At 48.3% G+C, this 15,095-nt stretch overlaps 2 protein-coding genes across 4 annotated transcripts in view; both read right to left on the bottom strand.

Annotated features, from left to right (window-relative positions):
- The window catches only part of LOC120732099 (myelin-associated glycoprotein-like), a 46,372-nt gene that overhangs the window by 11,359 nt on the left and 19,918 nt on the right, over positions 1-15,095 (bottom strand). The window lies entirely within an intron of this gene.
- LOC120732097 (myelin-associated glycoprotein-like) overlaps positions 1-15,095 on the bottom strand; it is a 40,673-nt gene that overhangs the window by 15,538 nt on the left and 10,040 nt on the right. The gene's annotated exons all lie outside the window — the stretch shown is intronic.

The following is a 15,095-nucleotide window of genomic DNA, read 5'->3' as shown; positions in this document are numbered from 1 at the left end:
CAAATTATTTGTGCCAGTCCAAAAAAATAGTTTGTGTTCAGTATAAGACAGAAGAGAACAGCACAGGCCTAAACCCTGCAGGTCTGACAACAGCAGGTGTATCAGTCCGGTTTTCCATGTGGGAACAGTGTTTACACTGGAATCTGCTTTTGATGGCTTTTTTGGAGCAAATGTGACATTCAGCAGTATAACTGACACACAATACAAAACAATAACTACACTACACATTAACTCTAGCCTCTAAACACACTAAACGTCACTAATGTCTCACATATGAAAACGCACGCTCTCTTTCTTTTGCTCGCCCACTTTCCGTCGCGGGTGTCACTCCTAAAACTACCCCTTCTCCCTAAACAACCAAGTGCCGCATGTTGCCATATCATTTTTTTTTTTTTGATTGGCTGACATGGTAAATTCTAACACCAATAGGGAAGGGGTGTTTTGTTTTTTTTTGTTTTTTTTACTCACAAGTGAAGAGTGTTTGCTAGCGCGGGCCGTAGAAAACGTCGTTTTTGCCGTTCTTCCCGCGATAAACACCACTGTTTTGTTCAAAAAAAACAAACAAACAAAAAAAACCAAAACATTGTGTGTATTTTTTTTATCATAACTCTGGTTTTACGTGGCCTATCGACACAATTCAAAAACTGGTGTATAGTCTTTCAGGATCTTACAAAGCTTCAAACGACACGTTGACTTTTAAATTAGTCGTCGATGATTTTGATAGTCGATGTAATCGTGACTAGTCGACTAATCGTGGCAGTCCTACCTGTTTATCCTGCATTACCTGTAGAGTATATTCAGTATTTTGCAGCAAATTTTACAATATAAAAAACATAATGTCAATTAATCAATTTATTGATAAGCACATTTAAAACAACACAGGTTGACCAAAGTGCTAGTTAAAAAAAATTAAAAAAAAATTACAGACCCAATATCTGATTTAAAAACATGAGGATTTACATGCAAGCTTTAAATTTCCAGTTTATCAAATCCCACGGAGCAGTCCTTACCTTCAGGGAAACAGAGGCTACGTTCACACTGCTGGTCTCAATGCTCAATTCCGATTTTTTGATCAAATCCGAATTTTTTTGTCTGCTTGTGACAGCAAACGCGCTCTTGTGTGAACCCTCAAAGCGGCCCACATGCGCAAAAGAAGACGTCACACACAACGCGCTCTGTTTAGACCCAGTCCAAACAGTATTGTTTGACTGATGGCCCTTAATATCAAGACTTGTTTCGGACTTTACGTTTCCTAATTTAGCTTTAAGTTGTAAAGTAATTTTGTTATTTACATATGGCCTAATAATGATCCTTATTGCTGTTTTAGAGAGGAGCGGTGCTTCAAAGGATAGATTTCTGTCAGAATCTGCAGATTATACAGTAGGGCCTACAAATAAAATGTTCACGTTTCTCCAATACTGTCTTCCCAAAAGTTTCACTAACATCCACAATGGATGGCCAGGAAGCGTTCACGGTGTCTTCAGCCGGCGCTGATAATTGGTGTCTGTCTTGTGTCAGTGACGTAAAAGACGGATTTAATGCGACATGACCATTCAAACAGCAGTCGCTTTCTAAAACATCAGATATGCATCGGATTCAGTACCACATACGAAGGTACTGGGTCGGATTTGAAAATATCGGATTTGTGCTGTTCACACTGTCATACCATGGTCGGATATCGGTTGCATAGGGTCAAAAAAGTCATATTTGATGTGCTTTCGCCGGCAGTGTGAACGTAGCCAGAGACAAAACAAAAAAAAATGAACGGGACCAATTAACAACCAAGACAACCTAAAATAGAAATACTGATAAACTAAAAGCACAAGCAAACTGAAGTAGGAAATATAACACAAACAACATAATAATGAATAAACAAGACTCAAAACTATTAACAAAAAACACTGTGTAAACAAACCAGGGACCATAGCGCACACATAGTTTGTGTGCTTTCGGATGTTTGTTGCATTTGAAATTACCTGCAACTTAAACATCCTTTAACTTTAACGTCCCTTTATGCTTGCTACTCTTTTTTAGCTCAAATTCAAATTTTATTTGTGACATTCACAATAATACACACAGTCCGACATGCAGTGAAATGCTTATTGCTGTGCAAGTCCCGAGAAGAAATAACTTCAACGATACTGAAAACAAACAAACAAACAAAAACCGACTTTAACCCCTGACTATGGTGCACGGTTTTGCCTTTTTGATCTCTTTTTATGCGACATCTCTGGTAATTAATAAACGAACAGGACTGCATATCATGTGTTATTGTTTAGGCTTAAATCGGCTCACAGGCACGTGAATAATTCCCTAAACCTTTCTCTCCACCTTCTTCCTGTTGAGAATAGATTCTTAATGTACATCAAAGGTAAAGAGAATATAGTTTGTAATTGCTTGCAACATTATAATATTGCGGTTAATGAGTGTAAGAATACAAAATAGCAAAAAAGGCCTGGGATGGGAACAAAGAACTGAGGTACAGGGCAGAAGGACAATCAACCCCCACCCCCAGGACAGTAGCAAGAGTTACTGAGGGTGAGGAGCAGACAAAGGGCAAACGGGCACTACCTTAAAAGGAGATGGGGGTCAGGGTGTCAGCACCCTTGGCCACTGTACTAGTGTATTTCCATTGTGGGGGTGTTTACTGTAGGGGGGAGGAGACCAGAGGTTATAACTGTAACTGTTGTGTGGAGTTCTTGAGATCAGCCTTTAGCATAGGACTGCATAGGAATGCAGTGTGCTGATCTCCAGATGCATCTGTAAGAATAATGGGTAATAAAAGGATTGTGTAAAACATGGAAACATCTCTACCAGGACCAAAAGAATCGCAGAGACCGGCGTTGTCTCAACATTCCAAATGAAACTTTTTATCTACAAGCTGTGTGAGAAATTTGATTTGTTCATCTCCGACTCTTTCAGGAGGATTTTCAATCCTTCCAGCTGGAACCACCCACTTCACTGGAATACTAGAAAGAAGCACAGCTGTCTTACTAACATACAAAAACATGATCAGGATAAGATGGCGGATGAAAAAAAATCCTTCACTGGAAATGGGACAGGGCCGTTTCTAACTTTTTTGAGGCCCTGTGCAAGATTTTGTTTGGCCGCCCCTATTTTATAACATTATACAGCAGGCACGTGCAGAGGGGGGGGGGGGCTAGAGGGGCTTGAGCACCCGCCCCTTTCCTGATGGGTGCCCAAAGTGCCCTTTTGTTGAGGCAACTTTTTAAAAAAAAATTTTTTTTTTTTTATGTGTGTGTGCGTGCGTGCGGAGTCTTGTCTGTGTGTGAGGGGCTACTAGCCCGGCTATGTAGGGGTAGAGGGGCGCACAGGCTGCCTTGAACGACTAGCGGGTGGTGGGATCTAAGTCCGTAACCCCCCCTCTAGCACGACTGACCCGGACACTTACTTCAGTAAGAATGGGGTTAGTTACCTGGCAACAGTAGGCACAAAAGGAGGACTCCAGGCCCGGACCTGCAATGATAGTAGCGCCTGCACATGGAATACTAGCACGGTCCCACTTAACTCCGTCGTCCTGTGCCTAACCAAATAACTCGGGCGCCCCTACTCCAAGGCAACCTGGGTCGGACAAAAGCATTCAACAACGACTTTTTAAACCATGTGGCTCCTTTTATTTATCTGGAGAGCCCTCAAAAAAAACCCAAACTTGGTTAACAATGTCCACAGGGCCCTGGAGAGCAAAGGGGAAAACAGCAAGGAGCCTCCCCAGGACCAAAGAAATGAAAGAAATAAAATGAGGTAAAATAAATCAAAACAGACTGGTGGGACCCAGTGTTAGGAGTCCTCGACTCCGCACAACCCACCTTAGTCACAGAGAAAGCACTCACAATACAGAAGAACAGTAAAAGTTAACACAGCAATTATCCTGTCTAAAATGGCTGACACAGTCTCAACACATCATTTACAATGTCCGACACACCAAAAGAACATTTCAGTCTTTACAGTTTAATCCAGTAAATTGTCTCTGGGGTGGGACGGACAGATAGTTCTAGGGGTAGGTGTCGTTAACCGGAGTTACAGTCTGTTAGGCTGTCCAGAACTTCCACAGCCGGAATAGAATGTCCATTCTCCGGTCCACACAAAACAAAGAAAAAACACAGAAACAGTACCTTTGCCCCTCCTGAAATGGGGTGTGATGAACTCACGGGTAGGCGAAGCTTTTACATACAGCCCGCTAAAGCAGGGTGAACATCCGGAGCGTCGTCTGGGTGGCAGGGTACTCCAAACACCGCCGACGTTGAGGCCCAAAATGGCGGTCCCGCGGGCTATCGGAGCTACGGCAGTCCCCAGGCCGGGCGAAGCGAAGCCGCCCAATTCCTCTCTCGGAAACTCGCTGGTCCTTCGCCAGACAGCCAGCCGTGCTGTCTCGCTTTCTAAACGCTCTTCACCGTCAAACTCTACCGGCAACGCCGGGAAACTGAGGCAGATTGGAGGGGAGCGGCCGCTAGCCCTTAGCTCTCGATTAGCCCCTCTGCTAGCGCTATCTCCGCCGACACTTCGCCCCGGCGCTGCACCCGTAAGGCCGCCGTAGCCGGAGTCAGAGTTCATACATGGACGGGAACCCAGCCTAGACTCGCTGCGGTACCGCACACTGTCTCGCTAACCTCTCGTTTACACTTTGTTCGGGTCTTTCCTAGCGTCTTCTCTCGTCCAGACACGTGTGTTTTGTTTTGCTCCGCTCGTCTTCTCTCTCACCGCGCATGCCCGTCCTCTTCACGCTACGTCACTTCCTCTTGGCTGCTTCAGGCTGTAAACAATCCCGTGACCGTGTTTTTGAGGGTCGTAAATATGTGCCCTCACATTTCCCCCCAGCTAAACCCTGCCACACCAGCGACGACTCAAGCAGTTCATCCCTGTAACAAACACAGAATAACACATATTAACTCACATGTTCAGTAACACTCTATACCATTCACATATGACTCACATTACATTGCAAATGAGCATAACAGTAATCCATGGCTTCATTTCGTAACATAATCTCTATACCTCGCAGGAGGTACCCCTCGGGTTCGCCTCAAAGGGCGTTCAAACTGCAAAACCTCCCCTCGCCCCTCGTGCACCTCATCGCTCGCCTCTGAGGCCTCATCGCTCTCCTCTGGCTCACTTAGGGCCACAACTGGTTGTACCTCCCCCGCTAAATCCGGCTCCAACCCCTGGGCGACACAGTCGCCAACCTCGTCCGCCCCTGGGGCAACGAGAGCGCTCGGGTTCGACTCACATGGGAGTGGTGGAACACAAACAACCTCCATGAAGTCGGTATCGGACTCCACTTCGGCTGGCAGCCTATTGGCCTGCTTCGGCCGCCATGTCGGCGCTTGAAAGGTGCACAATTTGAGCTGATCCCTATGCACGACCCTCGTTGAGCCACCTTTCTCTGGCTTGACCGTGAACACAGGAATGTCGGGGTGGTTTTGTTTCACCACCAAATAAGGGTTGGGTTCCCATTTGTCCTGGATCTTATTCCTGCCTCTGGGTTTGTGATTGCGCAACAGCACCCGATCACCAGACTGAAGCAGGGCGCCGCGGGACTTCCGGTCGTAGATCCTCTTCCTCTTCCTAGAGGCCTCCTGGGTAGCCGAGCTTGCTACCTCCACGGCGGTCCTAAGCCTCTCATGGTGGTCCCGGACCCAGTCGTCCAGATTGTCCGCCTCTGGTTCCCTCATGTCTTTCCCTCCCAGGAGGTCCAAGGGCATTCTGGCGTCCCTCCCGAACAGGAGGTAGAAGGGCGCATAACCTGTGGAGGAGTGCTCACGAGAGTTATAAGCCATAACCAACTCTGGCAAGTACGTTTTCCAATCCCGTTTCTTCTCTGGTGGCAGTGTCCTGAGCATGTCGTGCATGGTCCTATTAAACCTCTCACACTGCGCGTTCCCCTGCGGATGGTAAGGGCTGGTGCGACTCTTGGCAATCCCATAGGCCCTGCACAGCTCTTTTATAACACTAGCCTCGAAGCTCCTCCCCTGATCGGAGTGCAACCGGGCCGGGCACCCGTAATAGGTAAACCAATGTTTCAGCAAAGCATTTGCTGTCGTCTCAGCAGTTTGGTTTCTGGTGGGGACGGCAACTGTGAACCTGGTGAACATGTCTGTAAGGACAAGGACATTTTCGTATCCCCCACAAGACTTTTCTAGCACCGTATAGTCCATAGCAAGGACCTCCAGGGGTGCGGTGACATTGCTGCAGGTCATGGGGGCCCTGTGGTTGGGAAAGACATCCTTTGCCAATGCACACCGCCTGCATTGCTGAACCCAATCTTGAACATCTCTACTCATGGTAGGCCAGTAATAGCTCCTTCTCATCACCGCGAGGGTGCTCTTTGCACTGAAATGCCCCCCATGCTCATGCTGGTTCTCATATACCTTACGTTGTAAGGCCCCTGGGACAATGAGCTGCCTGATCTCCTCCCCATCACGAGGGTCACTGACATGCCTATACAGTACACCCTTATAAAGCCTAAGGCGGTCAAGCTGTTGGTGAAGCCGCCTCGCGTCCGGTGTTAACGCGTGGAGATCGGCATGGCTCATCTCCGTGCCCCTCTCAACCACCCGATACACGGGCCCGACGACCGGGTCGTTTTTCTGAGCCACTTCGACCTCCTCCCAGCTGTGCCCACCGAGAGCTTTCCCAGCAGTCGCTTGCACTCTGGCTTTCAGATCAGCCCTACCATCCTCCTCCAACCTAGCAGGCCACAGACACGCACGCACTTCTTCCGGGCCCACCTTGATAAAGTCCTTTCCCGTGTCCTCCTGCTCAGGTTCCTCTTGGTCAGGGATTCTGGAGAGGACGTCTGCATTCGTGTTTTGCCGCCCGGGCTTGTAACACACCTCAAAGTCATACTCAGCGAGTTGTGCTACCCACCGCTGTTCGACAGCCCCCAGGTTAGCCGTTGCCAGGTAGCGCAGCGGGTTATGGTCCGTGACTACCGTGAATCTGGCGTACATCAGGTAGTCCCTGAATTTCTCGGTAACAGCCCATTTAAGCGCCAGAAGTTCCAGTTTAAATGCGCTGTAATTCTTGTCATTCTTCTCGGAGCCTCTCAGCCCCCGACTCGCGTAGGCTACCACACGCTCTACGCCCTCCTGTTTTTGACTGAGCACAGCCCCGAGTCCGTGCAGACTCCCATCTGTGGTCAATATAAAGGGTAGGCCAAAGTTGGGATAGGCCAGGATTGGAGGGGACACCAGGCACCGTTTCAGCTCGTCCAGTGCCTCCTGGCACTCACTGGTCCAAACAAACATCTGGGTGCCCCTCGACGTGTTTTTCAACCCTTTCCCAACCAGGGCATGCAGAGGCTTGGCCAACTGTGCGAACCTTGGCACAAACCGCCTGTAGTAGCTCATGAATCCAAGCACCTGCCTCACCTCTCGCACGCTCTTTGGAGCCGGCCATGCCTCCAGGGCCTTGACCTTTTCTTGATCTACCTGGACGCCTTTAGCAGAAATCACGTGGCCAAGGAATTTAACCTCCGGCCGCAGAAGGAAGCATTTGGTCGGCTTCAACTTCAACCCGTGCTGCTTCAAACGTTCGAACACTGTCTCAAGCCTCTCGCAGTGACTGTCAAAGTCCCGGGAGAAGACTATAATGTCATCCAGGTAGACAAGGAGTATATCAAAACTGAGGTCCCCCAGTACCATACCCATCAGCCGCTGAAAAGTGGCTGGGGCGTTGCACAAGCCAAATGGCATCCGAGTCCATTCAAACAAGCCAAATGGTGTTGTAACCGCCGTTTTCCCCTGTCCCTTTCGCTCATGGCCACTTGGAAGTAGCCTGCGGTCAGGTCCAGGGTCGAGAATAACAGCGCATTGCCCAGCGCATCCAACGACTCTTCGATGCGGGGAAGTGGGTAGGCGTCTTTGCACGTCACTTCGTTCAGCCGCCTGTAATCGCAGCAGAATCGAACACTTCCATCTTTCTTAATAACCACCACCGCAGGTGAGGCCCATGGACTGGAGCTCTCTTTAAGGATCCCCTGGCTAACGAGCTCCTGAACATGCCTCTTAAACTCTTGAAAGACATGGGGTGGGACCCTTCGGTGCCTCTGTTTGATTGGGGGTGCCTCGGTGGGGATACTGTGTGTCACCGTGGTGGTGTAGCCGTAATCGACTTCGCTTGCCGAGAATACGTCTTGGTGTTGGGCTAACAGCCGACAAAGCTTTTGACGCTGTAGCTCCGTGAGGTCCCGGGTGTTAGCCTGTACAGGGACCGGCAACTGCCCAACCTCACCCCCTGTCGCTATACTCTCACCCTGACCCAGCGGCTTAACCACGAGTGCCCCCTCTCTCTCCTCTACCCGTACAACCTCTTTGGGGAGCACAGCTCGTGGTTTGCTTACAACGGCAAGCCTGGCTCTTGGCATCAGCTTGACAGCCCTCTCGCTTGTGTTCATCACTCTGAGAGGGATTCTTCCACCACTGGTTGTCGCAATAGTGTTGGCAACTAACAGTCCCCGCGGCAGCTCTATCTCTTTTGCCGCCTCTGCCAGCACTTGGCACTCAACCCTAGGTGAGACCCCGCAACGGCCCTCTACCACTTTCTCGCTCCTCGGGGGGATGATAACGGGTTCCCTGCCGGCCACCTTGACGAACCCGATTTTGCCCCCCGGACCCGTGCGCGGGAACTCCTTCCTCGCTCGGGCTATCAACCGACGGATGGTGGCCTCTGTCTCGCCTGGAGCGTGGGGATCCATGTGGACGCGACCCCCATCTGCGATAAAGAGCGCTTCGAGGTCTTCTATAACATTCATCCCCACGATCCCTGGGAGCCCATTAGCTTTGTCTACCTGAGGGTGAGTGTCGGTGAGTACAAAAATACACTTCTTACCAACCACTCTCCCGGCGCATTCAACCTCGGCCTCCAAGCAGCCCAAGACAGGAATATCGAGCCCGTTTGCGGCTGTGAGCTCAATCCAGTCTGCTGACTTCAACTCCTGTGGCCCAAAACACCTACGGAAATGGGACTCCGTAATAGCCGTCACATTTGACCCCGTGTCCCAGAGGCAGGTGGTGTCCACCCCCCCTATCTTAAGGTGGACTGTGCGACACCTCCCAAGAGCACTCCTTTGGAGGCTCTCCTCCACCTCTGTCAGAAGACACTCGGCTGCTTGGCGCCCTATGGCCGGTGTGGTGGGGTGTTTCTTGGCCCCACCCTTGGCGTTTGGATTGCCAGAAAATGCCACCTGCGCCGGGTCTATGGGAATAGGGGCCAGAGCCCCTGCGTCTAGCTTTTTGGTACAATGCCGGCTAGTGTGGCCAGGCTCCCCACAGCTGTAGCAAATATATCGCCCTTCGCCGTCCCTCAGGGGTGTTCGCCTGCGCTGTGCACTCTGCTGGCTGCTCCCTCTTTCCCTGCTCTGTAGTGCTAAGTACAGCTCTTCTTGACGAGCAGCTAGTTTCCTAACCTCCTCGTGGAGCATCTCCAGGGTGAGGGGGGATGGTTTATCTTCGGCCGGTACTGCAGCGTTCACCGCACCTCTAGTTCTGAGCCTACTTTGGGAGGCGAGAGAGGACTGGGCTTCTTCTTCCTCGGACCAGTCAACTGCGGCTTGCAGCAGCCCGATGAAGGTTAGGCCTTTCTCCTCCTTGACCCTCCTTTTCATCTCTCGCCTCAAAAGGTCATCCCGCAAGCCCAGCACTAGCTGTTCCTTCAACACTGTCTCTGAGTCGGGAACGCGGTTGGGTTCTCGCCTCTTAATCAAAGCCAGCTTCTCCTGTAGGTCATAGGCATAAGTTCTGACCGTCTCGCTGGACATCTGCCTTCTCTCATAGAACTCCTTCAACCTGGTACCTATGGGGACCTTGTCTCCATAGGTTTGAAGGAGAACCTCAAATATGCCCTCGACGGACTCTCCTGCCCCGTCCAACATGAACTTAACAGTTGCCCTGGCCTCATCTTTTATGTGTTGTTTGACCAGCTCTACACGGTCCGCCTCTGGCACCTTCATGACTTGGAACGCAGACCGCATTGCCGCGATCCACTCTTCCACACAATCATCTCCACTCTTTCCAGGGCAACCACTAAAATCTGCCAGTTTGCGGTCTCGGTGGACATAGATCGCCGCCGGGGCTTTTAAAGCTTGGGCCTGTTGATCAATCACTGCCCTTGCGAGAGAAAGAGCTTCTCTCTGTTCTTCTCGTGCCTGCTGTAAGGCACCTGCCTGCTCCGCAAGCCTCCCCTGTAGTTCATCAAAGCTCCTTTTCAAATCTTCTAGTTCAGACATGTTTGCCTTAACTCTATTCCTCCTCTATAACGACCCCGAGCCAATGGGTGAATCCTGTTCGTGACGCCAATTGTGAGGGGCTACTAGCCCGGCTATGTAGGGGTAGAGGGGCGCACAGGCTGCCTTGAACGACTAGCGGGTGGTGGGATCTAAGTCCGTAACCCCCCCTCTAGCACGACTGACCCGGACACTTACTTCAGTAAGAATGGGGTTAGTTACCTGGCAACAGTAGGCACAAAAGGAGGACTCCAGGCCCGGACCTGCAATGATAGTAGCGCCTGCACATGGAATACTAGCACGGTCCCACTTAACTCCGTCGTCCTGTGCCTAACCAAATAACTCGGGCGCCCCTACTCCAAGGCAACCTGGGTCGGACAAAAGCATTCAACAACGACTTTTTAAACCATGTGGCTCCTTTTATTTATCTGGAGAGCCCTCAAAAAAACCCAAACTTGGTTAACAATGTCCACAGGGCCCTGGAGAGCAAAGGGGAAAACAGCAAGGAGCCTCCCCAGGACCAAAGAAATGAAAGAAATAAAATGAGGTAAAATAAATCAAAACAGACTGGTGGGACCCAGTGTTAGGAGTCCTCGACTCCGCACAACCCACCTTAGTCACAGAGAAAGCACTCACAATACAGAAGAACAGTAAAAGTTAACACAGCAATTATCCTGTCTAAAATGGCTGACACAGTCTCAACACATCATTTACAATGTCCGACACACCAAAAGAACATTTCAGTCTTTACAGTTTAATCCAGTAAATTGTCTCTGGGGTGGGACGGACAGATAGTTCTAGGGGTAGGTGTCGTTAACCGGAGTTACAGTCTGTTAGGCTGTCCAGAACTTCCACAGCCGGAATAGAATGTCCATTCTCCGGTCCACACAAAACAAAGAAAAAACACAGAAACAGTACCTTTGCCCCTCCTGAAATGGGGTGTGATGAACTCACGGGTAGGCGAAGCTTTTACATACAGCCCGCTAAAGCAGGGTGAACATCCGGAGCGTCGTCTGGGTGGCAGGGTACTCCAAACACCGCCGACGTTGAGGCCCAAAATGGCGGTCCCGCGGGCTATCGGAGCTACGGCAGTCCCCAGGCCGGGCGAAGCGAAGCCGCCCAATTCCTCTCTCGGAAACTCGCTGGTCCTTCGCCAGACAGCCAGCCGTGCTGTCTCGCTTTCTAAACGCTCTTCACCGTCAAACTCTACCGGCAACGCCGGGAAAACTGAGGCAGATTGGAGGGGAGCGGCCGCTAGCCCTTAGCTCTCGATTAGCCCCTCTGCTAGCGCTATCTCCGCCGACACTTCGCCCCGGCGCTGCACCCGTAAGGCCGCCGTAGCCGGAGTCAGAGTTCATACATGGACGGGAACCCAGCCTAGACTCGCTGCGGTACCGCACACTGTCTCGCTAACCTCTCGTTTACACTTTGTTCGGGTCTTTCCTAGCGTCTTCTCTCGTCCAGACACGTGTGTTTTGTTTTGCTCCGCTCGTCTTCTCTCTCACCGCGCATGCCCGTCCTCTTCACGCTACGTCACTTCCTCTTGGCTGCTTCAGGCTGTAAACAATCCCGTGACCGTGTTTTTGAGGGTCGTAAATATGTGCCCTCACATGTGCCCCTCAACAATAATATTTAACTATTAATCACAGTTTTGCTAAATAAAAGGATCTGGCTTGCATCAGTCACGTGATCACATTTAACCAATGATCGCCCTTGACGGCAGAACGCGCTGGTTACGAGCCGAGAACGAGCTCACAAAGAGCACGCGCATTTTTAGCGGTCCGGAGCTGTAGGAGAAACACAAGTTAACTCAGAGACACAGACTGATGCGACATAACCAGTAAGTAGGTGTACAGCGTACACTGTAGTGTGTAGCACACAGGAGTATTAGCTTATTACGTACACGTTGGTAAGCTGTCTTGTTGCAACTGACGAACTGAAACAAACGAGCGTGCTGTGTGTGCAACAGCGCGACAAACATTACCTGTCCTTTTATTAACTGCACAAGTAGTGCTGGTCATAGCTGCTGGCTACCTGTGTAAGGCTGTCATGGGTCTGTAGCTCTGTCACCGTTTTAGGGAACATATTTAGTTTTAAAGTATTTAGAAACATATTTAGTTTTAAAGTAAGTTTCTGGGCTTTTCCTGCCTTTCTGGAGGGATTATATTTCACTAAAAAACGATCTAATATGCATGTCCACATAATTATGCATTATTATAATTATAATATATTAAAAACACAAGCTGTATTTTAAAGAACATACATTAAGAAGCAGATTATATTAGATTTATATTTTAAATAAGACAGAATTTGGATTTTACAGCAGTAAAATGATTGTATCTCTACAGTTTAAAAATGTAATAAGCTTTGCCCCTGCACAGAGTGGATAGTGAAACAAATGGAATCATCATAATGACATTATTTCATATTTATTACTTCCCCCTCCTCATTGCTTTATTATTGTAGCTCTAGTAATAAATAATAATGTAAGGATTCTGGATCAGCACAGTGATGCCCATAGTATATACAGTATTCTGAAGAAGGTCTAAAATGTCATTGTGTGTGCGTGCATGTGTGTGTTTTATTTAGATGGATTTTTAAAAAAAATATTAGTCATGATATAACATTGTCCAGACATGCCTGGTAAGGACATGAGGAGGAAACAGTAGGAGCTGTGTGAGGCTACTAAAGGCAGTGCTATAACATTTTTCTGTCATCATTTTATTTTAGATTAAGTGCAAGAGTTGTTAGGTGTGGATAATTAAATTATAGTTTATTGCAATAGCAAGTTGTGCCTTGTTCTCAGATAGACAGCAAGTGGAGAGTGATATATGAAATGATGGGATGGAAGGAAGAAGAGAAGCAAAGAGTGATTCACAGGCAGAGCCTGATTTATTTCTCACAGTTTTTTGTTGCCTTATGGTTCCAAGCGCTGTCACCAATCTTTGCATTTTGTTATTATCTCATGACACTTGTTTAATCAGCTACCATCTCTCCTATGGACTTTTTAATGTCTACAGTCTCAGATCAACACAGCCCTGCCCTTCCCATATTAGATTCTTGATGAATGTGTGTTGTTGTTATTCAGCCTGGTTCAATGTGCCCCTTTTTAACTTTGAGCACCCGCCCCTGTAAACCTCTCTGCACGGCCCTGTTATACAGGGAGGTTACAACTCTTAAAGATGATCTGTGGTGATGCATCAGCGAGGTACACTTTAAGAAGAAAAAGAGCTGGATATGTGAATCTAAAATTCAAATAAACATTTTTCATGTTCATCCAGCTATTCAGTCAATTCAGTGTCCTGCTATTTGTAGTTTAATTTTTTAAATGAGATGTTTGTTATCGTATTGCATAAGTATTCCTCACACATCAATCAGATGCTACACAGTATAATTCTACTGACGACAGGACATGGAGACGACAGACTGGAGACAAAAAGAAGAACTAACATGTAAAAAGAAATCAAGAGCTATAACTAACAAACTCAGGGGTACTTAACCATAATATACTCAGGAACAAGAACATAAATAATTTCTGAATTTAAAGACTATTTATGATAAGTACATAACAAATTCAAAATACTGAGTCAAAGGCAGCAGCCGAGTATAAACAATGAGTTAAAATCAATTAGAAAGGACAATGGGAGCAAATGAATGGACGGAAGTACAGAAAGACCAAAGATTACAGAATAAATCAGGAAATTAAGTCACCCTCTACCTAGAGGATTTAATAAAGTCAGAGAATCAAAAATTGCAGTTAGAGTGTGAATAAGAGTCTTTGAGTTTCAAGTATAGTTTTCCATTACTCACGACTCTGTTAAGACTACAGATAATCTCTAAATACATAAGATTTTTATAGTAATCTCACTTCCTCTGCACAAGTTGACACACACAGACTTATAGCGAGACAAACAATTGTCTCCGTCTTGTGCTGTAGTGGCATCACAGGGCTTGTTTTCAGTAACCCTTCCCTCTCTTCTATAGAAGAGCCAGTCCAATTGCCATTTACAAATCACAAAATATAAGAGAGATACATAACAAACAAGTCATTCAAACATTTCATGGTTATATTGTGTTTTAAATATCTTTAATGCATTAACCAATGATAAATGAACCTTTGTGACATGTGAAGATGAAATTTTAAAATAAATGGAAACTTTCTTTAAATCATAGTTAAGAGTTACGTTGGGTGAGTGCTGAGTATTTGTATATGTGTGCATGAGGGTGGGAATGCATGTTTGTGTCTGTGTGCGCCTGTTTGTCTGTGTCTATATGTCAGGTCGGGTCTTAGATTCCACCTTTCTGGGAACTCCCAGGCCCTCCAAAGTATGGAGGCCTATCTCCCCTCACCACACTCCCTGCCGGTGACTGATGCCCTCGGGGGTCGGTGCGTTGGTGGTTCTTGGTGTCCAGGGCTGGGTGCTCAGGTATGTACCAGCTCACTCCCGGTGGCTACTTCAGCCAAGTAGCCACTGAGAGGGCCTCTTCCAGGGCGTAGAGGGCCCTTGGGCCTCTGGGCCTGCGGCTCGGTTCACTCTGGCACGCCAGTGCAGCCCCCTCTGGCTTCTGCTCTGTGGCTACTGGGTGACCACTCGTCTGAGGTTCTCCTCAGCTCTTCCCAGGAGGGTGGCACGGATGCCCCTCCGGTGGTCCTCCTTGGGCTCTCGCACTCTGGGGCCTCTGGATGTCTGGAACCTGGATCTCCTCCATACCTGCTTCATGCCCTGGGGGACGGGGCTATGGCCCTCTACACCCTCTAGCAGACCGTTACATGGGGAAACCTTTTGAATACAAGCGCGCTGATCCACACAGGTGTGCACACAGGTGTTCACTGTTCATAGACATAAACTACACC

This window comes from Simochromis diagramma, unplaced genomic scaffold (assembly GCF_900408965.1).
Source record: "Simochromis diagramma unplaced genomic scaffold, fSimDia1.1 OVJJ01000361.1, whole genome shotgun sequence".
NCBI classification, from domain to species: Eukaryota; Metazoa; Chordata; class Actinopteri; order Cichliformes; family Cichlidae; genus Simochromis; species Simochromis diagramma.
This window is presented reverse-complemented; position numbering and strand designations above follow the sequence as displayed.